The sequence below is a fragment of the Protopterus annectens genome, chromosome 12.part0 (assembly GCF_019279795.1).
Source record: "Protopterus annectens isolate FY-2018-M chromosome 12.part0, PAN1.0, whole genome shotgun sequence".
Lineage (NCBI taxonomy): Eukaryota > Metazoa > Chordata > Ceratodontiformes > Protopteridae > Protopterus > Protopterus annectens.
In genome coordinates this window covers 978,087,699-978,113,189 of record NC_056746.1, presented here as the reverse complement: position 1 = coordinate 978,113,189, position 25,491 = coordinate 978,087,699, and the positions used below count along the sequence as shown (strand labels likewise).

General features: G+C 38.8%; 1 protein-coding gene across 1 annotated transcript in view; it reads left to right on the top strand.

Moving 5' to 3' along the window:
• The first annotated feature begins 1,383 nt into the window (after window positions 1-1,383).
• Window positions 1,384-25,491, top strand: part of PHYHIPL (phytanoyl-CoA 2-hydroxylase interacting protein like) — a 959,792-nt gene continuing 935,684 nt past the window's right edge. Inside the window, exon 1 of the mRNA XM_044090002.1 lies at window positions 1,384-1,572. The gene's annotated coding sequence lies outside the window, so the exon portion shown is untranslated. The remainder of the gene's footprint in view (window positions 1,573-25,491) is intronic.

Here is a 25,491-nt window from a genome sequence, read left to right as displayed (position 1 = left end):
ATTGCTATAATATTTAGTTCCTGAGAAGTATTCCCATGCTACACTTAAAGAAATCCCAATCCCTCAGAGCCACACGCGCCAGGGAGCTAAACCTTGTCATCACAATAAACAAAACATGCTGGAGGGATAGGTTCTTGACCCAGACTCTGCATTATATTGCCCATACATGTCAAGCAGAGTGCCTCGTTGGTCCTCTTCAAAAGGAACCTTGACAATTGGATGGGAGAAAGGGAATTCATCCCGGGGATCAGGTCAGTCGCCCTGCTAGACAGGGGTCCAGGGAAGTAAATAGTGTGGGAAGAAATAGCCAGGGAATTGTTATGGCTAGGCTTGTATAGGCCCTAGGGCTGATAGCCTAATACCAACCTATGAACCTATTCACAGAGAAATGTGTAGACATAGTTTTCAGCTGGATCAGGATAAATTTGAACTGAATCTGGAACAAATCCAGAAATAATCAGGGACACTTTTGGAAAAATTAGCACTATTAACTTGAGACATTGACAAAATGTACATTTTTGTGAAATGAAGTAAAAGAAGTCTGTAACTCTTAATATTTGTTAAGCATAATTAACCAGATTTTCTCCCAAAGTCATCAGTTTTAGGAGGAATAAGAGGTACAGTCTGAGCTAAAATTTCAGTCAAAATCAGGAGCGTGCAGTTAGGCGAGATCCTTAACAATCCCAATTATGTTTAATAAAGTTACTATAACCGCCCCGTCGCACGTTTTGGCGCATATTGGATCTAAACATTTCGGTAAATCAAAAGTAAATGTAACTAGAGTCTGACTACAATCAAATAGAACGATCGCGCTATAATGGGCAAGCTATCCGATAACAGTAGACAATCACATGAATCAGACTAAATTATTCAAAACATTGTTAAAATGACATTACCCTAACCCCTGTTTAGTTCGTGTGGCTTTTTCATTTTTTTAGTTTTGTACTGCGGTGTAGAATTCATACCTGTCATCATCAAAGCGCGAGAAAGATGGACAGATCCCTGAGTAACGGGAGACAAAGGCCCCAAATCGGGGGTGAATGTTGAATATCGCTCTTCTAAACTTAGAAAGCCGATACAGTAATTACTAATAAGTGCTGCATTAGCATGCATTCTGAATATGATACGAAGCTTGAAACTCAAATGCATGCCACTGTTTAATGACTTCAATCTTCGATGACGTGCCAGAAAACCACAAATTGTATTTAGAGCATAACGAAATAGGAGGCAAAAACCTGTACAGTTTTGAGGTATTTGGGTAGTAAATTCGCTGGAAAGTGAAGAAAATGTTGACAGTTTTGCTGTCATGTAACAAGCACGTGTTTGCTTAGCGACGAAACGTGTCACTTGTTTAGTTGTTTGGTAGATGTAGAGAGAGAGAGAGGCTAAATTAGCGCATCACCGTTTGAAATCGAGGAATGCGTATTTTTTAATGTGTACTGTGTTCTATATAAAATGCAAAAGAACGACATTTGGATTTTAATAAATTCGGCTTGGACGTCGAGAGATTGAAGAAAAGGAAAATATACCCCCAGTGATCAGCAGGCCCGGGGATCACGAGTGCTGAAATAGGTATATTGCAGCAGATTGTATCCAGCATAGTTTAATACATTTTTAAGATCATATTTGTAAGAGATGTAGATAGCTTTTTGTCTTGCGTCTTATGATCAAAGTAAACTGGCGCATACGTTGCTAGTCTGAATTTATTTATTTTATGTTTTATTTTACATTTGTTTACTGGGATAGTCCGACTGGATTGGATATATGTCTATTTTCAGCGGAGTCCCGGGGAGAAAAGCTCCACAAGACAATATTACAGAGATTACAATATAAGATGTATAGATATGTGCAATGTTTTAGTAGTTTTTCCCAAAGGGGACTTGCAGTTTGCATGGTCAGGCAAAATCTCACCAGTCTGGTATACAGTACATAGTTGAGTTAAAATATTGTTCAGATATGATTTCCTTTTATAGCTTAATCAGGGTTGGTAACATGCACAAAGCCAGTTCACTTTGAAATTCTGTTTGATGTTATTTTTGAAGAGACTTATGGAGGATTGAAGGGTTATATGGTTAGGCAGAGAATTCCAGGTTTGGCAAACAGGGATTCCCCAGCTGAGTTATTAGCTTTGTAGGTTTGGACCAGTAGATTGTTGGCGGGTTCCTATTAGAACGACGAAAACGCATTTTGTCGAATGCGTTTTCATCGACACCTAAAGAGCAAACAGGCAAAACACCGAAGAGGCTGTTCAGCGAATTCTTTCCCTGGGAAAGAAGTCGCTTGACCACTTTGTTGCTTTGCTGTGTTCTGCACTGTAGTGTGGTCCCTTGTCCGGTATAGCTCCCGAGCGTAAATGTGCAACAGTTACTGACCTTAGGTTTAGGTTACGGGTTAAGGTAAGTGCATATGTATGAAAGTGTTTACTGTTTTTTTTTTTTTTTTTTTTTTGCATTAGATGTACTGTTTAGTTTACGTGCATATGTGGTTTAAGCTGTTTACTTTTGTTTTGGGGGGGTAGAATTAGGGTTAAGGTAAATATGTATGTGTTTGGAACCGTTTACATAAATGTGCAGTAGTTACTGACCTTAGGGTTAGGGTGCGGGTTAAGGTAAGTGCATATGTTTTAAAATGTTTTCTTTTTTTTTTTCGTTAGATGTATGGTTGAGTTACGTGCATATGTGTTTTCAGCTGTCTACTTTTTTTTGGGGGGGGGGTAGAATTAGGGTTAAGGTATGTGTGTATGTGTTTGGAAGTGTTTACTGTTTATTTTTTTTGGTTGGAACAGTAATTTCTTTCCCTAGGAAAGAAATTGCTGTTCTGAAGTGTCGACATTTTCAGCTTTCGATGAAATATCGTTCGCTGTTTTAAGCGTTCAGTGTTTTAATGTAAACCCTTTGTTGGCAGATCGTAGTGACATGAAGTTGTTGTAGGGCTTTATAATATTTATAAGTGAGGAAGTAACCTCAGGGTGGTAAAGTATTTTGTGGGCTATTAAGAGTTGATTTAGTTGAATTAAGCTGGGAAGTTCTAGCCACTATAGTTGTCGCAGGTTCTGGCAGACAGTGGTGGGTTCTGTAGGTGGAGCCAGTGGCAAATCTGGCAATATGGTTATAGCTGTGGGAGAGCATGTACAGTTCAGTTTTATTTAGGTTTGAGAGTACAGGAGAGGCATAAGTAAGAGTAGAGAGTAGGTGCGACCAGGCAATTGCAATTCTCACCAGTGGGGTTAAAAATGTTTCTGACAGAGATCCAAGCTTCTTATTGATGGTCTGTATAGTTTTGTTGACCTGTAGGTCAAATTTAAGATTATTATCTATAATAACCACTAGAAGCTTTGTATGGGAATCAGGGCCGGCCTAAGCTGAATTGGCTCCCTAGGTGAAGTAGTACTCCACCCACACCATACTAACGCACACCCCTATAAGCCAAACCCACAGGTAGGACACTCCCCAAGAAGGACACTTCAGTCTTGTCCGTCAATTATTTAAATGCATAGGAAGAAAAGATGTTAAACTGCAAGTGGAGGACGGTGAAATTTTCCTTTAATAAACCTGCTTTATCTGTTGCTCCTTCACACATATTTTACTATAAAAGTCATATCCTGAAAAAAATAGACGCCCATGTGCCTTGTTTCAAAGGGTTGCTTAAGTTAAACAGTTTAATTTACTTTGGGGTAGGCGAGCAAGTCTTACAGCTCAATGAAAGTAGAATAGCAGCCTCTCTCCTCCCTGCATACAGTAGCTTAAGCTAGAATAGCACAAACACATATAGCTATTTGCTAAACAATACAGTCTCGTAATGAAAACAGACTTAGCATGAGCAGTAAACGTCTCTGTCATTGAAATGGCATGAAAACCCTCATTTATAGAAAATGCATCTGGCCATTAAGTTTACCTTTGGGTTGTTTTCAAAACTGTCTCCTTGCACACATTTTTAGGGCCATGCATACATGCATTCATTCTTTAATTCACCTTCCTGATTATAGTAAATTATACTCCTTGTTATACGACCACTGCCACTTATTAGAGAGTGTTTTAAATTACAGTTTAACATTCTTTTAATAAGCAGTGAAACAATGTATAAAACCAATAATGACAACACTATTCATTTCAGAAAATTTCAACCCTAAAATTCTGTCATTACAATCCACCAGTATCACTCAATGCACAATCTCTATAGAAGTAAAATCATCTGAATTCTACATTAAAGAAATCTGTAACTAATGAAAAGGCTGCTACTAGCAAACAACTTTACAGATAATTTTTTTATCTACAAATTCAGCGCCTGCCTCCCTTAAATAATTAATTGCCTATATTACATTAAAAAATTGGTAAGTTGGTAATATTGCAATAGGAAATGACTAACAAGTTCATAGTCACTAGGCATCTCATACAAAGGACATACTCAGGAGTGTAGAACCCCTATCCCCTTATAATGCACCAAATAATCAACAATCATATGGGCACTCCAATACCAGCACTCCATCTTCATGGTGTGGGAGTAGAATCCACAGCCTTCTGCACCAAATGCAATTATGCTACTAACACTGCTTTCAGATTCTACACCACAGTGTGGCATTAGATAAACAAAAAACAGCTAGTTGCACACTGAAAACATTTACACTCGTTAGAGTGTTTTAAATTTGTAGTTTTGAACATTTTTCTAGTAAGCAATGAAACAAAATGTACCAATAATGACAAAACTGCCCATTTCAGAACATTTTAACCATAAAAGATCCCTCAAACTTCTGTCATTACAACCCACCACTATCGGTCAATAAGCACAAATCTGATGTTGTAAATCTTTGTTTATTCATTACAGATAGGACTTCGTTCCGTCCTTGGAACTGATACGGCCGTTACCCAGCTCGCGCAAGTCAAAAACTCTCAGCTACAAACCTACCCACAATGCTGCTCTCCTAGTTACTCCAGATCAAGTTTGCCCACCCTAGATAAAAAATGTAGTAATAGAAAAAATAGCAGGAGGCTCTGTCTGAGCAAATACCCTAACCAGGAGTTCCTGAAGTCCACCAGGAGTCCAGGCAGGGGGAAGGAGGGCAGGAAGTAATGAATGAACAAAGATCTACAACACAGATGGAACGTTATGGTAAGACATAACTTCTTTATCTGATGTAAATCTTTGTTTATTCATTACAGATAGGACCGAGTCCCCAACTACTTGAGTCCTGGGTGGCCCTAAGGAAGGATATTCCTGAGCACCATAAAACCAAAAGATGCTCGTCCCCTGGAGGCCAAATCCAATTTGTAGAAAGTTGCTAGAACATGTACTAGTCCAACTACTCCTGTGGGCTATTTTGAGCCTAGCTAATTTCCCTTTTAGAAGCAAGAATCAAACCCTGTACCTTCTGTCTCTGAGGTAAAAGCCTTAACCAATATACCAGCCAGCAATAAAAGTTGACTCCATGTACATTTTTGCTACACTATAGCTGTGTAAACACTACACATTTATATGTTGCATTTAACATTCACGTCATTACTATATCAATTGCTAGCCTTGTACTATTATTTTCATTTTTTCTTTTATTGTACTGTATTTTTGTAAATGTGTGTATATACTGTTTTAACTTATTTGTTATGACTGACTGAAATAGATCTGCAATGGATCAATCGAATGCCATGGATAAAAAAACTTAAATGAAATAATTAAAATAAACATTAACTTTCACATCTAGCTTTGGTCAAGAAGGGCTTGCCTTTTGGAACAGAATCAACGTCAGGAACAGTAAACATTCCACTATCACCTTGGATTTTCACAATCATGTTTTGCTCACCTGTAATCTCATGAATTGTTCCCTGCATCCATACTACAGTTACGTCTAAAGCAGATTTTTCCCACCGAATGCTCCTGTCAAACCAAAAAGAAATTTGTGCAGTGTTTTTAATTTGGGACACACACCATTTCAGCTGATGAGAAAGAATTTTAATTGGGAGCGATTGATACTTCCAGCCATATATATATCTAAAATCATTATTTAGTGTCTTTAGATCTGTGATTTACACAGAACCACAAAATTTATGAGGACAGTTGAGAGGTATGTTGAGCGCACACACACACACACACACACACACACAGCTACTATCTCACATAGAAATCCGCACACATATACCTACTCTCTCATGAAGCAACACACACATACCTTCTGTTTCATACAGCAACTACCAATTAGTTTAAATTCCACACAATCCTACGCTCTCATACAACACAGACACGCACTTTCTCTCTCATACACACACCTACCCTCTCACACAGTAACATACACACTTTATCTTCATACAAATAGAATGTCTACTGTAAATTCCATACACACGTTCTCTCGCATACAGAAGCCCTGTTTAAACTTCCCAGACAGACACATACGCTTACCTTCTTTTTAAACCAAATGACAACACATGTACACATGGAATTAACCCCTCTCATAACTGAAGTGCTAGTTTAATTTCCGCGGGCAACTTAGAAGAACATCTTTACATCCATGTCTGCGTGTACATGACGCATACACATTCCTCCTTAAAGAAGAAGACTCCACTACCATGAAGTGAAGATTTTTTTTCCTTCTGTTCAGGCCAACCTGCAGGTATAAAAGTGGGAGGACACTTGCCCTTCCCCCCACCCTATGATTCTGGCACCTATTGTTTACTTATTTATTTTAATTAATTTACTTTTCATATTATGCGCTCGCATAACAAGAAAAGTAAATTAATTAAAATAAATAAACAGAAATTGTGCCTTTTAGGAGGCCGACCTATAAAGCGCCCTAGGTGGTTGCCTAGTTCGCCTATGCCTAAGGCCGGCCGTGATGGGAATCTGGGGAGATAGTGTTACCATTGTTGGATGTAACAGTGAATGAAAATGGGGTGGATCTGCTAGTGGGGGTGAAGAGCAAAAGTTTAGTTTTATTGGGGTTCAGCAAGAGAAGTTGGTTGGAGAGCCAGTTTTCAATAGTGTTAAATATGTTTTGGGTTAAAAATTTGCAGTTAGGATGGTGAGGTGGCTGATCAGATGAGAGTGGAAGGGAAGTAAATACTGTGGGAAAAAATAGCCAAGGAATTGTTATGGCTAGGCTTGTATAGGCCCTAGGGCCAATAGCCTAGTACCAACCTATGAACCTAATCATCTGCATATTGAATGCAGGTGGCTTTAGGGATAGCAGTGTGGAGGTTGTTGATGAAAGTAGTGATGAGTAGTGGTCCTGGTATGGAGCCTTGAGGGATGCCAAGAGTGAGAGGTAGCTGGCTGGATAATTTGCCGTGCCATAATACCGCCTGTTGTCTGCCAGTCAGGTATGATTGGAACCACTGAATTGTGTGTTGATTTAGAGAAATTGACTTTAGGGAGAGAATGAATGCAGAATACAAGGAAATATGTGTCATATTCACTATTATATATATATATATATATATATATATATATATATATATATATATATATATATATATATATATATATATATATATATATATTTTTTTTTTTTTTTTTTAGGTGTGGATGCCTTGTCTATCCCAAAGCCTCGCCCTTTGCAGCGCCTCTTAAACGCAGGGTCATTCAAAAGGTTTCCAGGAATGTTAATGCTTTGGTCATTGTTACAGTTGTTAAGGGTGTAGCCAGGCATACTTTATGCGCACTACAGAGTATATCTTTCTGAGTATCACTAATAAAATTGAATTCTTTTTTGGGACATGATATCTCTGTGACTGCCTTCATGCTTGTACCAAAGGATTAATAATCCAAAAACAATCTCTTTAGTAGGTTTAGCTGAAACTGCTAAACATATTGCCAAGGTGACCATTTTGTTACAGGACCTAAACTGGGACAGTTGAGGGCCGTCCGGGAAGCCAGGTCTGCAATCCCATTTTTACAGCCCCCATGGGAATGGAGATAGGGCAGCCATGTCATCTTGCACCGGGGCAGGCAGGTTGGCCTCCCGTCCTTCACCAGGCACTGTGGGGATGCCACTCTGTGAATAGCACCACCCAGGAGGCAAGAGGCCACATGCCAGGAGGCATGAAGAGATGCACATTAGTCGGTGCCTGGCACTGTTGGTGTGAGAAACTGAGGTGTGCCGCAAAACGTGCAGAGATGGGGAGACCCCAGGGCCATCTCCCCTGCAAGTTTGAAAGCCCTAGGTGCAAGGAAAAGTGGAGAACCGGTGTCACAGAAGTCTGGATGAGGGACTGTCTGTGGCTTTGTGGTCCAGCAGAGTTCCATGGGGCTGGGAAGATCCCCTGAGAGGCTCCAATATAATGCATGACACTGCATGATTTGGCAGCAGTTAGGAGATATGGTATCCTGGAAAAGCGCTCGCTCTCCTGGGTAGAAGTGGAACCCCAGAGGGGGTCAGTCCCGATGGAAGTCTGGAAGAGAGAGAGAGGTGGAAAGTGACTGGTACAGGACAGCTGTCGCCTGGGTAAGGGAGTATGGACCATGCCCCCTCTGGGATGGAAGTCTGGAAGGGGGAGAGGGGCAGATAGTGGCATGGCTGGACGAGCTCCTGCCTGGGTGAGGAGGGGGGGTCAGGCAGAGCTCCCCACAATGGAAGTCCTTAAGGGAGCAACTGGTGGACAGTGGTGGGGCCTGGAGAGCTCCTGCCTGGTTGAGTGGGGTCAGGCAGAGCTCCCCATGATGGAAGTCCTCGAGGAAGTGCCAGTGTGGACGGCAGAGGGGTCTGGAGAGCTCCTGCCGGGGTGAAGTAATCCAACTTTACCCCATAAACGACAGCATCCTTGAAAAATCTCAAAGTCTCCAGAGCTTCTCTGGATGGGAAAGCAGGGGGACTCTGAAGCCTTCATGAGAGCAGGTCTGCCCCTCAGCGGCATAGTGGAGTTATGGAGGAGTGGACGGGATCAGAGGTAAGCTCCCCTGAGAGGGTCTGAGGGCATGAGCAATTCGGCACAATTTGGCAGCCTGCAGGAGACATGCAGGCAGCGGAGTCCCTTGACATGGGGGGGGGGGGGGCTGTGGCTGGGGAAGGTCTCTTGGCCAGGTCAAAGTGGAGGACTGTAGGGTTTGGCCCTGACAGAAGTCAGTACGGGAGTGGCAGCCAGATGGGTGTAGGACCTGGAGAGCTCCTGCCTGGGTGAGTGGGGTCAAGCAGAAATCCCCCCCCCCCAATGACAGAAGTCCTTGAGGGAGTAACTGACTAATGGCGACAGGGCCTGGAAGGCTCCTGCCAGGGTGAATTCATCTGACCTTACCCCATACCCATGGGCATCCCTGAAAAATCCCAAAGTCCCCAGAGCTGCTTAGGATAGGAAAGCAGGGTGACTGGCGACCCTGGGAAGCCAAGTCACCATTCAGACTGAGCGGTCTAAACTGGGACATTTCTGTGTCTCAAAGATAATGTTTGGGATTCTGGGACAGAGGCTTCCAAACTGGGACTGCCCTGGAAAAACTGGGACTGTTGGTTACCTTGCATATTGCACGCATTAACTGTTGTTTGGGGGTATATTTTTATTACGTGCAGATTTTTTTTAATGTTGTGTGGGCCGGGAGCAGCTGTAAGATAATGCGAAAACAAAATGGAATTCTCTTTGCACCCCTGCATGTTGGCCGCTGAGCTGGAGGTGTGTACCTCTCAGCTGCTGTATTTTAAGTTGAGCCCATACCTTACAGCCCTCCTTAATTTTTCAGTTCATCCCTATTCTGCCTCATAGTTTTGCTTTATCAGTTAATGATGCCAGACATTACGGTTTTATACTTCTTATTCTTCAGAAAATGCATATTGCAAAATGTTAATGTTTTAAGTGAATTAAAAAAAATGTCCCCGATTTTGGACCTTTGCCGCCCTTCCCCCATTAATGTCTGCTTTGAGCAGAATTCTTGAGCAAAGAGTTGAAAGCATACCTCTCGTCCTACAGACATGGAAAATTGGAATAAAGGCCCTTGAAAAGTAGGCATATCTATCCAAAAACTGGACATGTAATTAGCATAAAATTTGAATTCCAAATAGGGCATAACCCTTCTTCCTTTCGGCGTGGGACTATGGAATGTTATTCAGAAATATGTTTAAAAAACAAGAGTGGTAAAAATGGTAAATATAAGGACATTATCAAAGAAACTGTGTAAAATCTGTACACTTTACAAACTGTATTGCAAAAAAATATATATTAAACAAGGTCATTTATTTTTGCTTGTGAAAAAAGGGAGATGCAGGATTATATAGCTTTAAATTGCAGGTGCTACTAGTATGTTGGTCATGCAGTGGGTTTTTCTGTGTACTTGAAAGTTTCAAAAATCATGTGTGATGATGGGGATTCAGGAAAATTGTGTGAATGGGGAAGCCAAGCCTGAAAACAGGGATGTACCTCCAAAAATAGGAACATAATATGCAGGGGTAAATCGGAGCTGAAATAAGGAATGTTCCTCTAAAACAGGAACTACTGAGAGATTGATTTGAAAGATATGGAGACTAGTAGGATTTTTGCCCTCAAAGTATGCCCATATCTCTCAAATGCTGTGATTTTAGCACAGTACTGTGATTTCTGCCCTCGGTTTGCCTTGCTCCTGCCATATTTACTCATTTTCTTCATTATATTAAATATGTTTAGGGGTAATTAAAGTAAACCTACAAAAAGAATCATTTTTGAGTAACTAAGTGAAATGTAATATCTGAAGATCTTTTGTAACAAGGAATATGATACTCCTCTTTCTGAGCCCCCCCTTATGATTTTTAAAAGCCAGTGTTAACGGTTTTTAATTCTCAAAGTTTGAGATGTACAGTTTTGCTTTAATGCATCTATATACAGGTTTTCTTCTTAACCTGTGTAAGGGTTCATATTTTGAAATAACTGACCTAAGGCTATATAAAGATTCCTTATCAGTAATTACAAGGCCAGATGCTATACTCTTTCTCAGTTGCCAAACAGTGGAATGCCATCCCGTTACCAATAAGGATTACTAGGAATGCTTCTTCTTTCAAAATGTCTGAACGACAACACCTCTACACACTATGGCACTGTACATGTGCCAACTCTGCACCTCTCAAAACCTGATTCCCCAGTTTACCACTGCTATTTCCTTTAACTACTTACTCTGTCAAGTAGAGCTCTTCTGTCTACTAGTATGACTACCCTAAGAAATACCATCTATGCTTACATGTTGAAATACCTAGTCCATATTGAATTGATGTCATTTACATGTACACCTATGTTGTATTTACTGCTACATCTCTATTGATGTTCTTGCAGAATATATCTTCACAAGTTGTTAGTATACTTTCTGTTACTTGAAGTTTATAATATTGACATGTTTACCTTTGTGTATGCAGTTGTGATTCGAATTGTTTATCTTGTATGTGCTTGTTAATGTGGAGCTTTTCTCCCTTGGCTTCCACTGAAAATGGGCTCATTTTGTTTCAGTGGACCATCCCAGTAAACACATGCAAATAAATAAATAATTTCTGAAATCTGAAAAAAAATGAGAACGTGATATTTTTTAATGACATGCACTCCGATTTTTGTTAAGGCAAGTGCCATAATTTTTGTTGCTCGGACATTGAGAAGTATAGATGGAGGCTAGAGTGACATATGTCTGCATATTTTAGTTTAGTTTCTCATTGCAAGTCACTTATTCACAGTTATTATTGCTGTGGACGTAGACTGTTATTATTAGGAGATAAAGTTCAGCATAGCCTAACTTCATAAACACTAATAATGTGCATTGCTTCTCTTCATCTTTTTTTTTTTTATCCAGCAGAAGTAGTAGTTCTCCTATTCAACCCTCCTCGTTTACATATTTTTGGCTTCTTCTGTTCAGGATGATTTTGTTACTGATCTACAATAGTTGTTGGATTGGGGAGGTAGGTCACAGATCTGTATTGAGACATGCTCTTCACTAGTCCTTCAAAGTACTGTTGTACTGAACACATTATTAAATATGGAACAGAAATTCCCATGTCATAAATCTTGTCTGGGAATGCTGGTAGCATAAAGTATTGTAGACATACCTTATCAGCCTGCTTCTTTTTCCCCAAACGAAACCCATAAATGCTATAAACTATAAACTAGCATTTCTTAAAGTAGTGGAGGAACTAATAACATTATTCATAATGAGAGAATGAATGGATTTGAATTTTGTTTGTGGAGGTGACAAAAATAAAATAGTAAAAGTGCTGCCCAAAATGAATGTGTACATTAAAGCTTGTCTACATACCTGCTAACATTTATTTAGATCTGATTTAAAATGGTATAAATGGCCAAAATGCTGCTTTGTTGGTCAAGATGTGCTTGCTGTAAAATGGTGTACAAAAAATTGTACCTATCAGGTGGGGTGCCTATTTACTGCTAGAGGCAGATACAGTTTACCTGAGATGTAACCAGGATTTTTGGAATTGTATGCTGGCTTCCAGAATATTGGCTCCTTCAGTGACGAGTGTAGCTCCCGACCAAGAAATTGCAAGGTTTAAGCAAAAGAAAAAGCTTGGTCAACTTGGTTTTCTGAAAAAAAAAAAAAAAAAAAACCGCCATTTAACATATTATATAACCATAATACATATTCTAGTTTTATTTATTAAAAAATGTAGTATGTAGCACATCACATTCCTTAAAATAAATTATTCTTCAAAAGTGTACATTATCGCGTATGTGGTGTACGCCTGACTACTCTTTGCAGATCGTGTATATCAAGCAGGGTCTTGTTAATCATCAACCTAGTTGTTCCTATTCATGCCTATATATTGTAATGCCTTTTCATGTTACATGTTTATCTCTGGCCTTACTCTTGGCTGAAAAGAGTGTCTAGACCAGTATGCGTTCTCAGTTAAATTCAGATCAAATAAAGTTAATACATTTTGTGTGTCTGTCTCATCTATATCGGGAATGTTGTTTCAGGCATGGTGTGTGTGTGTGTTTGTTTGTATGTGGGCTGAGTTAAACTGTTCTTGAAACATCCAGTTATTTCTTCAGATTGTGTCTTCTTGTCCCTTGTTATGTTTTTCGAGAATTAGCTGAAAAAAGTCAAAACACAATTTCTCACAAGTATACTGAATGAGTCAAAATCATAGAAAGGTACATGTGCCGAAAATGTGGGTAAACCATTGAAAGACTATGTTTTGCATCCCCCACGTAGGGGACTTTGTACTTCATGCTCCCTTACACTAACTCCACTATCACACAGTATTGAGAAAAACAGAAATTAATATAAATGAAACACAGCTTGCCAAACTGCTGTATCTTAGTAGATCCATGCTACATGTAAAAATCAATTGAGAAAGAGAATTTTCGAAGAGTTTGACTCATTCACTGGCCTTACAGGGAATATACATTCGATGACTAATAGAGCAGATGTTTCATATCTCTGAGTCTGGTGTTGTATTTATAAGGCCTTTCTCATGTTCTCTGCCTCCTTTTTCCATTATATATTACTTTTTTGTTTCACTTTAGTTATCTTGTTATGCACATATCTTGTTGCCCCTCTTCTGAACTTTGTGATTTATTTGAGGAAATAAGGTCTTCTGAACTGTAAAAGTAGTTTAAAACTAATTGTGCAGCAAAACATTATGAGCTGTATGAAGTGAAAGTCCTTTGTTAAAATGGGGTGATTGCTAGTGAAAAGTATTGTGCTAAGGTTGGGAGGGTGGCCTAATGGTTAAGGTGCTTGCCTTACAAACACAGGCTGCAGGGTTTGAGTCTCACAAGGGATAATTGGCTAGGCTTAAAATGGCTCGCAAGGGCAGTTAGCTTAGTATGAACCTTTGGAACCCATAAGTACTGGAAAATGTCCTGTTAATTTCCTTGCTTTCCCAGTGGCTGGCACCATTCTGGCAGCTGTTAAGGAATGTCCCTGCAGTTGGATTTTGGTATGTGTTAGATAAGGCCATTAAACTTTGAGCAGTGTTTTTCTTTTCAGGAATGAACTTGGACCACTGTTTAAATGAATTGCTTAATAATTCCACAGTATGTTGGTGAAAATGGTGGGAATCAAGTAAAGGACTACAGGGTAAAACTGGCCAACAGTATATGGTCTACCATGTATGCCTTACTGCCAGATAACTTTTGTCCTTGATAATATCCCATGCAACTTGTTTCTCTTGCCAGTTTTAACGGTGTGTATGTGTGTGTGTGTGTATATATATATATATATATATATATATATATATATATATATATATATATATATATGTATTAAAAAAATATATATGGTTATATATGTTTATATATATATAATATATATATATATATATATATATATATATATATATATATATACACACACACACACAAACGTGTGTGTGTATATATATATATATATATATATATATATATATTTCATTTTTTCGTTCATTGATTTATTAAACCCATTGACCTAGTGAGAAAGATAGTGGTAGGAAGCCGAGCAGGATACACTGGACATCCCTAGCCAAAGAAACATTCTCCAACTTAGCCTGGTGATCTGCATTCATTCCCAGGTAAGCTGAGAGATGATTCCTCTAGCATGTCCTGGATTTGTTGTGGAATCATTTCCACATCAGGACATGCCTAGTACATTGAAAAAAATTGGAAACTGTGAAAAGAAAGAAGTTAATGAGAGACATTAATGACTTTAGAAAGGGTGATATTTTTTCATGGCCTAAAAGGTCTGATACCAACATTCATAAAAGTATTGGCAGGGGAGTGAATGCATGATTTCGATGTCATTACTTTATCTAATCAGGCAAATGAAAGATTAGATGTAACAAATGCTAAGACTGCATATTACTGCCCAGCTCCCCAAGATGAAAATATAGGTGCACCAGGTCCTCTTAGCACAGTTGACCAGTTGCAAAGTAATGCACCGTCATCCTCTGATATTGGGCAGGTTTCCACAATCTACAGACCCCTTTACAGTACAATCTTCCACAGAAAATAGAGGTCAGAAAATGTTCAAAATTGAGAGGAGGAGGAAAGCAAAGAAAAAAAGACGGAGAAGGAATAAGGTGCAGGGGTCCACATAGGCGCAGCCACTCAGCAACTATGAGATAAATAGCAAACTGGTGGTGGTGAATTTATCTGATTTATTGTTGTCAGATACCGCACATTTGGCAAAAGGATTACACTTTGTGCCTTCAACTAGTGCCACACCAACTGATGCTCTAATAGAATTAAAAACTTTTACTAGAAATTTTACCTTGAAACTTTTGTTTTAAGGATGGAAGTTATGGTAATTGGTCTATTTTATAACCTCAAACAATTAACAGATAAAACGCTCTTTAATCGACCTCTGAAAATCGAAAGCACTAAATCCTGAACACACGGAGCACACCCCCCTACTTAAATATACCAACTCTGAGATCGCACCACAGTGGAGGAAATGGCAATGTCCTGAAAATGGCCCAGTGATTTTTTTTCCCTGGGAAAAAAATCACTTTTCCGTGTGTTCGGGATTTAGTTCTTTCGATTTTAAGGGGTCATTTAAAGAGCATTGGTTCTTTTAATCATTCGAGGTTATAATATAGACCCATGGTAACAATATTTGTAGACGTTCTAGTATGTTTTTACCTGTTAGTGCACCAGTTGTTAATGCATTTCAGAATGTTTCTGAATATCAGATATGTAGATTGATTGACCTGCCTGTTGTTAATAAGTACTTTAATCTAACTTTAGAGGAGCAAGATTCATTATGTCAACTGTCTAGTAACCTTCATGTGATTATAAAGCAAGCTGACAAAGGAGGTGCTATTGTACTAATAAATCAAAATGATTATGTACAGTCTATGAAAGAATTATTGATGTTAACGTGTTTAAAGTTGTTAATAAGAACATGGTTCCACTATATGCTGTGTTACCAGTTATGTGTATGATGTACAAGTACAAAATTATATTACAGTGAAAATTTTTAACTTTTTGTTCATAGCTCACCCTATTATTCTAATATTATATGGCCTGCCAAAGATTCATAAGGATCCACAACATCCTCCTATGAGGCTTGTTGTGTTGGGTAAAGGGTAGGTTAGAGAACCTGTTTTGCTGTACCTAGAACAGCTTGCTTTTTACGGCCTTTGCTAATTAACATATAGAGCTATATTGGTGACACAGTTTTTTTGAAAATGCTCTGTGAATGGTATGAATCTAAAACTAGTTATCATTATCTGTTAGTCACATTAGATGTAAACTCATTGTTCATGGTTATTCGTAATTCTTATGGTATAGAAGCTGTTAGAGAACACCTGGTTAGAAAAACTAATTTTCAGGTGTCAAGATTGAAACTATCTGTGATTTATTAGAGGTTGTTTTTATGTTCAATAATGTGTTGTACCTGTAATGATAGGTGGTACTGCCAGCTATGCCAGGAGAAATAGTTCTGTGGATTTGTACCATATGCCAGCACAGCTAGCTGGAATTTTGTAAATAATTATATGGCATTTGTATGTGAAACTGATTTGTACAAATGTTTGTGCTGAAAATGTATTTGTGAGGTTTGCTTGTGTTAAACTGTATCAACAGTGTGTCCTACTGGAAGGAAAAGAGATTTACATGCATTATTGTAACTGTTTAAATGTATACATTGTAACAGCATATACTGGAAGTGGTTAATCTTAACCCAACTGACTTTGCAAAACATTTTTGAAATTAAATTACCTTATGGGTTAAGCCATAAAGGTGTTACCCCACAGTTTTGAAGGAAGACAGAGACTCAAATATCTGTGTTAGAGAATAGGTTGCAGCTCTTGTAGGAAGAGTGAAATGGTTTTATGACTTGGAGCAGCTGCACCACATCTGAGCAAAGCTCAGTGTGTGTGTATGGGAACAAATAGGTGGTAAAACCCTGGTAGCGTCCAGTTATGGGGGATAGTGTGGGAAACAGAGTCAGATGAACAGATGTGTGTGATGTCATTCTGTAAAGAAATAATGTTTTAGTATTAGAAGAGACTGAAATCTCAGCAGCATTCTGTATTCTGTCTTGGATCTGACAACAAGGACCACTCACCCATCTTGCCTTGCTGTATTCTGTAAGTAGGAACACTAATTCTTTTAGTCAATCAGGTACAGATAGTGAGACTAGCTAGATACTGTTTTTCTGTAACTATGTGAAACTGTCCATCAGTGTTATTTTTAATATTCTCTGTGACCGAAACTCTGGTGTTTACTCTGAATAAATATTAAGTATCTGTTTGTTCTTTTATTATTTATTATTAAATATATTTAAGTTTTACATTGTGGCTGGTCCTTTTTAGAAAATATTTAAGCTTTGAGAGTGTTTGCATATATTTATCTGGTGATAACTCTGGCCACGCCTGAAAGCTGTGCTGTTTGATCAACATTGCCATTTGTGTTGATGTTAATTTCACTCAGCATAATTGAATACCCTTTTTAAGAGCCTTATAGTAACTAACTGTTGGCAGTAAATCTACCTTATAGTCTGGGTAAAGTTGGTAGAGTGGGTAATCTTTGCCAGCCTTTCCCAGGTGTGTGTGTGAAAACTAAATCTGTAAGAGTGTGTGTCAGCTTCTTGTTAGGAACATGAAGCACTGCTTTCACAGAGAGGGTGGTGGAGGAATTTTATTTGGGCACTTGACGGAGGACCTAACCCTACAGCTGTACCAGTGGGGAGCCTTAGTGGAGACCTGGGGAGAACAGATATAGAAAAATCTAGCCTCTGGGCTGTGTGTGTTCCCTGTGTGCTCTTAAGGAAAATTGCGCTTGATGCAGAGAGGTCTGCCTCTAGAAATACTGAGTGTATCCATTTGTATTCCAAGTGAACAACCCACTCCAGTGTCAGAGGTGAGGATTATGGGTCCATCGTGGGGACATCACATATTGGTGAGCAGTGGTGTGGATTTTTAACTTCTGTAGCCTGTAAGCAGTAGTCACTAAAAGTGTGCATTCTCTCAGCAGCCACAGGGTGAACATTGAGTTTCATATCACTACAGTTTTATTCATTTATTTATTTTTTTTTTGTTAGTTTAGTTTAGTCAGGGAGAGCAGGCAAAAACGTCAGCAGAGTATTATGGTAAGCTGATAAAGAACAGTTGACCAAGGTGTACAAAGCCAAAGGACTGGTGTATGCCAACCTGACTAAAGAAGAAATAGTTTCATCATTAGTCACAGCTACAAGTCAGACCAGCAACCAGGGGGTAACCAGTCTGATGATGAGAATTTGGAGCCCTCAGAAACAGGACAGTTCACCTTTTCTTCAGAGGATGTAAAAATTGATCTGGAGTTAAAAAGACTTGAACCGGAGGCCAAATGTATGGAATTAGAATCAGCGGAGAGACTGAGGCAGGCAAAACAGATGGAATTAAAATCAGCAGAGAGACAGCCGTGTTTGGAGGCTGAAGAAAATGAGAAGCAGCATCAACATGAGAAGGAGATCCTGCCTCTTCGTCAGGGTCGTGGAGGTAATGGGGAAGGAAATAACCGAACCCCAGAAGCAATAAAGGTCAGTATGTTTCTTCCAAAGTTTACAGAGTGTGATAATTTTGATAGTTTTATTCATATATTTGAAAGGGTATGTAAACAGTATAATGCTGACCAAGGGCTCTGGGTATGGTTCCTGACCCCCTTACTCCATGGTAAAGCTGTAACTGCTGTTTCTAAATTGTCTGATATTGATTGTCTAAACTATGGAAAAGTCAAGAAATGTTTACTTGAATGCTTAAGTTAACACCTGAAGCTTATAGAAAAAAGTTTCATGAGTGTACGCAAGGCAGGTGGATGTGTGTGTAATTATATTGCTGATTTAAGCACTTATTTTCATAGATGGGTGAGTGGGTGTTAGATCACCACTTTTGAAAGGTTGGCAGACCTTTTGGTGAGGGTACAAGCCCTTAGCACTTTGCTTGGGGACATGGGAATATGGTTAGCAGACCAAGAGTGCAACTCTGCAGATGGGCTGGGAAAAAAAGGGGGATCTCTACTTAGCAAGCATGGAATCATGGCACAGGAAAGGGATACCCAGTGCTGCACATGGATGTAAGGGAACCCATGGTGAGCAGCCTAAACCGCCCCAACAGAGTCCGCCAGTAACCGGTGAAGCCACTAGTTCAGGTATGTGGCCTGGATCAAGGGTTAAAGGTTTTAAATGTAACCAGTAGGGCAGTGAAGCATATAGATGTCCATGGAGGCAATGTGAGGATCAAAAGGTGGGGGCGCCTGCAACTGGGAATAACAGTATCCCAGTGGTAAGTTGTCTGGAGACAACAGGGGTACCAAATTATCACAAGAGGTTTTATCCTATCTTAGTGGATGGAAAACAGGTTACTGCTAAGAGAGAGACAGCCTCTGACAATAACCATTGTGAAGCCTACAGTGGTTAAAGAGGAACAGTACTTGCTTGGGCAGTCCACTCCAATCATAGCTTTAGGAGGGACCCCTTTCCAAATGCCTTTGGCCAGGGTTCACCATGACTGGGAGGGTGTAACTGTCAATCAGTGTTGTTTTAAATATTCTCTGTGACTGAAACTCTGGTGTTTACTGTGAATAGATATTTAGTATTTTCTTGTTTTTTTTTTATTATTTATTATTGATTATCAGTAATACAAAATGAACTACCACCAACCTTTCCCGGCAGCTGAGTCTGAGTATAGAATAATAATAAACAACAAAGTCCAAGAAAACGGATGGACCTAAAAACAGCCAAACTCTCCAGTGGATGAAAAAAATCAAGTTTATTAAAAGTACATAAGTGCTTTTGCAGTCTATGCTGCTTCCTCAGATGTCAATACACTAACTAAAAAACATCCATATATATACTATTACTACTTAACTCTTAATTAATCACATGTCCTAGTATAGACTTAGTGTATAAACACGCAGACCCCCTCTAAACAAAAAAGTGTATTTCAATACATATTTACAAAACCATACTACATCTCATATTAGCCTATTTGTCCTATGTATAAGTTTCACAATAGATTATAACACATTAAAAGCACAGCTATATATAACTGTCTAGCTAATGGTCTGGATTTTAATTTTGGTTTAATAGGTACACTATCATTCAACCCATGTCCATGGTCACCCCTTAGTCTAATTATCCATGTAGCTTCTAATTGCTCTGTAGCATTTCTCACATCACCCCCTCTTATATTCTCATATATTCTATCTATTGCCATACATTTAAATGTATGTTCCAGGTTTGTAACTTGTACGTGTTTTGCTAACGCGCTAACACTGTTACACTTAATAATATAATATATATGTCCCTTAGCTCTTTCTTTAAATGTTCTGTTGGTTTTACCTATACCAAATTTAGTACACAGAGTACAATAAGCCTGATACACTATATTTTCAGAATTGCATAAACATTATGTTATTGATGGTGTGTTTTAGTTGCTGTATTGACATCTGAGGAAGCCACATTGACTGTGAAAGCACTTATGCACTTTTAAAAAACTGGATTTTTTTATACACTGGCGAGTTTGGCTGTTTCTGGGTCCATCATTTTCTTGGACTTTGTTGTTTATTATTATTGATTATATTTAAGTTTTCATTGTGGCTGGCCCTTTTTGGAAAATATTTAAGCTTTGAGAGTGTTTGCATATATTTATTGGTGATAACTCTGGCTGCTCCTGAAAGCTTTGCTGTTTGGTCTACATTACCATTTGTATTAATGTTAACTTCACTCAGCATAATTGAATACCCTTTTACGAGCCTTATAGTAAATGACTGGTAGCAGTGAATCTACCTTGTAGTCTGGGCAAAGTTGGTAAGGCAGGTAATCTGTGCTAGCCTTTCCCAGGTGTGTGTGTGTTTGGGAAAACTAACTCTCTAAGATTGTGTTTGCGTCAGCTACTTCGGGCAGGGACACGAAGCACTGATTTCATGGATTGGGTGGTGGAGAACTTGGCTTGGACACTTAGCTGATGACCTAAACCTACAGCTGTACCAGTGGGGAGCCTTATTGGGGACATGGGGAGAGACAGATGCAGAGAAATCCAGACTCTGGGCTGTATACCCTGTGTGCTCTTAAGGGAAATTGTGCTTCATGCAGAGAGGCCTGCATCTGGAAATACTGAGTGTATCCATTTGTATTCCAAGTGAACGTCCATCTCCAATATCAGTGGTGAGGATTCAGGCTCCTTGATTACTAGCCCAGCATGGGGACGTCACTGTACCTTCAAATGCTTGGAGTAGCAGTGGGGACTTCAGTTGCTAATACCTATGCCAGTCTTGTGTTTGATCATTGCAAAACAGAATTTGCGTATAACCAAGCAGTTGTTTATATAGGAAATGTTATGTTTTACAGGCACTTTGTTGATGGCATCTTTATGATCTGGAAGGATGATGTCCCCAGCTTGTTGAAGTATGTAAAATTTCTGGAGGGTACTACCAATTTTTTGAAATTTAAGTTAAAATTTTCATCAACCAATATTCATTTTTTGGATATTGAAATTAAAAAACAAGGTCAAGAACTTTCTACATGTTTGTTTAAAAAGGATGTACAGGCTAATAGATTTTTTACATAGAAGGAGCATGCACCCAAAATACATCTGTAGAGGGATTGTTAAAAGTCAGTTTTTAAGAGTAAGTAGGTTGACAACTGATATAGAAAATTGTGAACAACAGATACGGGAAATAAAAGATGAGTTTTTGAGCAGACAGCATGCTGTAGCTCTCTTGGACGAAATGTATGATTATATTGTTAATGAATGTTAAGTCAGGCATTACCATATTTTGCGAACTGTAAGCAAAGGACATCTATATCTATGAATATGACCGTAGATCAAAGTGATCCGGTTCGCTGTGTAGCTAAATATAATATTAGAATGAAAGGGATTGTTAAAATAATTCAAAGTAACTGGGGGGGGGTATTGCAAGCACTGCCCCAGTTAACTAAGTTTATAGGTGATGAAACCCATTTGCCTACAAGAAATCACAAAACCTTACAAAAAAGTTGCGTTATAAGGAAATGCACCAAGAAAATAAAGTAGATGTTTGTAGGAAATTAGGAAAAATACCGTCTTATAACTGTATTTTTTGTAAATATGTAATAAGTAATACTGATTTTATTCACCCTGTCACTTAGAAAAAAATATCAGTTTAAGTGTTTTGCCACATGTACATAGCTGGCTTTAGGCACCAGCAAACCCTGCTTTCACTAGGGGCCCCAACCATAGGAAGGTATCTTATCCTGATACTTTGTAACATGTTTGTCAAACCAAGAAAAGCTAGTACAACAACCTTCTATACTTAATAAACCAGGTGAGTAATAACTCTTATTTATATCTCCCTTAAAATTCAAATATATTTTTGCTTATAGTAACAGTGTTTTATCAAGTAACAGGCATCACAATTCTACTAAATATTTTTACACTGGCATAATGCTTCCAACTTAGTTAAAGCCTGCTGTTGGACATTTTCTCCACTAAAACTAACTACATAGCCCTTAATCATCCTTGACAGTATCTGGACCCCACAAAAGCTGTTGCTGGTTGGAGAAAAATGAAGAATAAAAACAATTTATTATTTTCCTGATTATGCTGTTTAACCTGAACAGGGCTGTGATATGACCCTGTTAGGATAAAGCTGATAATGGACATGAGCAAGGTAAGCACTAGAGAGATCAGCAGCCCAGAGTGACTTATCTCATTGCAAACTTTGGATTTTAAGAAGAGCTGATGCTTCTGATCATCAAGGATGGTCTCAGATAGTTTTACAAATACTTGCAGAACACCAGATACTACAACTCTCACATTCTTTGCTTATAAATTCAGTGCAGTGCCAAAAATAATAGCAGAATAATGGCTCAGAATCAGGAATACATTTTAAATATTACTCTAATTCACATAAAAAGTTAATAGATTAACACATTTTGCATCAGCATGTATTTTTGGACAGTTAAGTATAAAACTCCAGTGTTTGGATTTATTGACTGTAATCCTGAATGATTTACCAGCAAATCAAACTTTTTATGAAGGACAAAGCAAAAATATGAGCAAAATCAGGGAAGGTCTATGAAATCCAGGACAGTGACAGGTATGCATTACTCCTGAATGAGGTACATAAAAGGACTTACCCCTGCTGCTGTATGACGACTGCTAAACAGCATTCACTGATCTGGTGAGGCAGTACAAGTGTTGCACAATGTATTGCTGTTGGGTCTATGTTATATTATCGAAGAGGCATTACAGTGAATGCCTCTTCATTGACACTTAAAGAGCAAACCGCAAATTACGCAAACAGCTGAATCAGCGATTTTTTTTCCTAGGGGAAAAAGATTGCTTGGCCATCAGCGTAAATTTGCCCCTTTCCCATATTGGAATATTGGATTGGGATATTGGAGTTGGTATATTTATTTAGGGGGTTGTGGGGGCTGCCCTCTACTTTGAGTTGTTTTTAGTGATATTTCGTTCCTGGCCGGATCAATGATTTTTTTCCCTAGGAAAACAATCGCTGATTCAGCCGTTCGCATAATTCGCGGTTCGCTCTTTTAGTGTCAATGAAGAGGCATTCGCTGTAATGCCTCTTCGATAATATATGATATAGACTCTTGCTGTTTTCTGAAATAAGTACAAAACAAGTACTGCTATATCTTATGCCTGTGTGTGTGTGTGTGTGTGTGTGTGTGTGTGTGTGTAAAATATCAACTGATTTTTTTCTGTGCACACACTCAATAATGCCAGGATACATACATTATTTTGATGGGTATCAATAAAAAATGGACCTAACAAATAATTATATTTCAAAAGTAAGGCATAAAATGTATCATATTACATTCAGACACTTAGATCTTCTCAGAGTCTGGTGCCCCTCACTCCCCAGTCTGTATAAATGGATACAGAGGGCTCCCTTAATCATGCCTGACTCTGTGGGGACCCCCAGAAAAGTTGTTGCTGGTTGCGGAAAAATGAGGAGAAAAAAATGTATCAGTTGATTATACCCTTTAACCAGATCTATGCTTTGATATGACCCTTTTAGGATAAAGCTGATATTAGCCTTTGTTTTCAGCTGCTCCCATTCTAAAACCAGCCCTGCTCAGATGTGTGTGTATAGAAAACTGTTGTAGGTTATGGGGGGGGGGCTAGGGACTGTGTGGTTATTACTTCTTTAATCTACATCACAGTTAAAACTTAGAGGTGTGCACACAAGGTCATTATAACTTGTGTTTGAGCTGAGGACAGTGTGGTCATTGCCGTAAGTGTGAGAACAGTATACTGTATAGGAGCAAGAAATTAGAATGTATTCGTGTAATCATTAATTTTTTCACTTTCCTTACAGTCACACATCAAGCACATATACACATGTCTGTCTTTGAGGGTTAGGGGTGAGGAGTGAAGAGTCATGCTATTTATGTGTGTATATCAGCAGTCACTTGAAATATATGACCAAGGCAATTTGAACCTCTGCTTTCATCCCATTCTAACACCAGAGGGATGCACAGACATTGACTGTCTTTTGTGGGTGGTTAGGTTTGCAATCAGTATTCCCAGATCATCATCTTCTTTTGGCTTTTTCCATAAGACCTATGTATTCCCACAACTACTGGCTTGTTAGTTTATTGTGAGCTACTATTTAGTCAGCTTTGAACATTAGGCCTTGGTCACAACTTATGACTTCCTTGAAAGAAAAAAAAAATAACACTGAAATTCATTGCCTTGTCATGATTTTTGTTTAGGCCAGCATTGGATTAAAAGGCTGAGAAAGTACTTTAAAATGCATCCCAAACCCTCTGTAAACATATGGCTTCTTGGGCCCTGGTTTATTTGAGTTATTTCCTAAATGATGATTACTGTACTGTCTTGGTCAGGAAAGGTGTGTTGAAAGGCTGCAAGGAAAACTAAAGCTGAACAGCAACAGTGAATTTCTTTCCTTAATCATAGTTTGTGTTCAAGCCATCACTGAATGAGAAGGTTGTGTAAAAAGAAAATAAAAAACTTTAAAATGTATTTCGGAGCATATAGAAAGTTATGGCTTCATGAAAAAGCTGAAGAGTAAGGCAAAATGTAAGAAAAGGAAGAAAAAAACTAATGTGCATGGTATGGGGAACCCAAGGAGGGGGGGGGTCTTAGGGGAGGACTGGAGTGTGTGTGTGTGTGTGTGTGTGTGTGTGTGTGTGTGTGTGTGTGTGTGTGTGTGTTGAGGTGTTGAAACAGAAGGCCCAGGGTGTCATTTCACTTAAGTCCAGGCCTGTACAGAGTTGCTGTAATGTATCATTGTTGCAACTAAATGTCAGTAACTGTAAGTGTCCCTTTGTGAGATAGGCCAACATAGGCCTGTTGTAATGTAAGAGGATTGCAGCTACATGTCTGTGTGCACTACTCGTAAAAGTTTGCAGTGTGAACTAAAAGGTTGCTTAGGAGGAGTGGCAGTAACAGGATGATGCACTGCAATTGTCTAGGGGTCCCCCAACATGCTAACACTGGCCCTGCATGTATAGCCCTACTAATGTGGCTTATCAAGCCCTATGTATGGCCTGTCCTTCCTTCTATATTGGTAAATCTAATAGGAAACAGAAAGAATGTATTTCAGAGCATCTTTCTGATATACGGAGGGGTGTTCTTACAAATTCTTTAGCTAAACATCTTAATGAGAATGGTGTGAGGCATGAATTTAAGTT